Source organism: Limulus polyphemus, unplaced genomic scaffold (genome assembly GCF_000517525.1).
Source record: "Limulus polyphemus unplaced genomic scaffold, Limulus_polyphemus-2.1.2 Scaffold3486, whole genome shotgun sequence".
NCBI classification, from domain to species: Eukaryota; Metazoa; Arthropoda; class Merostomata; order Xiphosura; family Limulidae; genus Limulus; species Limulus polyphemus.
In genome coordinates, this window is record NW_013669096.1 from 8,798 (window position 1) to 10,556 (window position 1,759).

The following is a 1,759-nucleotide window of genomic DNA, read 5'->3' on the forward strand; positions in this document are numbered from 1 at the left end:
AATAGGTAACGGGTTATGTTCCCATAGACTTATAGATATTGAAAGTAACGGAATTGTAACTGTAAGTTAAATAGGTAACGGGTTATGTTCCCATAGACTTATAGATATTGAAAGTAACGGAACTGTAACTGTAAGTTAAATAGGTAACGGGTTATGTTCCCATAGAATTATAGATACTGAAAGCAACGGAACTGTAACTGTAAGTTAAATAGGTAACGGGTTATGTTCCCATAGACTTATAGATATTGAAAGTAACGGAACTGTAACTGTGAGCTAAATATGTCTCGGGTATTGTTTCCATAGACTCGGAGATATTGAAAATATTGAGACTGTAGGTGTGGGGTTAATATGTCACAGGTCATGTTCCCATAGACTTATAGATATTGAAAGTAACGGAACTGTGGCTATAAGTCAAATACGTCACGGGTAATGTTTCTATAGACTTAGAGATATTGAATGTAACGGAATTGTAGCTGTAAGCAAAATATGTCACGGGTGATATTTACATAACTTAAAGATGTTGAAAATAACGGAACTTTAGCTGTAAGTTAAATATGTCACGGGTCATGTTTCCATAGACTTAGAGATATTGAAAGTAACGAAACTGAAGCTGTAACTTGGAAATGTCACGGGTCATGTTTCCATAGACTTAGAGATATTGAAAGTAACGAAACTGAAGCTGTAACTTGGAAATGTCACGGGTCATGTTTCTATACATTTAGAGATATTGAAAGTAACGAAACTGAGGCTGTAACTTGGAAATGTCACGGGTCATGTTTCCATAGACTTAGAGATATTGAAAGTAACGAAACTGAAGCTGTAACTTGGAAATGTCACGGGTCATGTTTCTATAGACTTAGAGATATTGAAAGTAACGAAACTGAAGCTGTAACTTGGAAATGTCACGGGTCATGTTTCTATAGACTTAGAGATATTGAAAGTAACGAAACTGAAGCTGTAACTTGGAAATGTCACGGGTCATGTTTCTATAGACTTAGAGATATTGAAAGTAACGAAACTGAGGCTGTAACTTGGAAATGTCACGGGTCATGTTTCTATACATTTAGAGATATTGAAATTAACGAAACTGAGGCTGTAACTTGGAAATGTCACGGGTCATGTTTCTATACATTTAGAGATATTGAAAATAAGTGACTGTAGGTGTAAGTTAATTATATAACGTGCAGAGTTTCTAAGCTTTAAAGATATTGCAAATAAAGTAACTGTAACTGTAAGTAAAATAAGTCACGGGTCATGTTTATATAGACTTACAGATATTGAAAGTAATGGAACTGTAGCTGTAGATTAAATATGCTACGGGTCGTGTTTCTATACCTTAAAGACACTGTAATGGAACTGTAGCTGTAGATTAAGTGTGTCACGGGTAGTGTTTTTATACCTTAAAGACACTGTAATGGAACTGTAGCTGTAGATTAAGTGTGACACGGGTCATATTTCTATACCTTAAAGACACTGTAATGGAACTGTAGCTGTAGATTAAGTGTGTCACGGGTCATATTTCTATAGACTTGGAAATATTGAAAATGTAGTAACTGTAGCTGATAGTTAAATATGTGAAGGGTCTTAGTTTTATTGACTGAGAGATAGAAAATAATGGAACTTTAGTTGGAGGTTAAACACGTCACGGGTCATGATTCTATAGATGCTAATTGCATTATCAGGATAATGTTAACTGTATTGACACGGTTTTATTACAGAGACGTTGTTTCATGTATTAATTTGATACTATTTCCAAGAT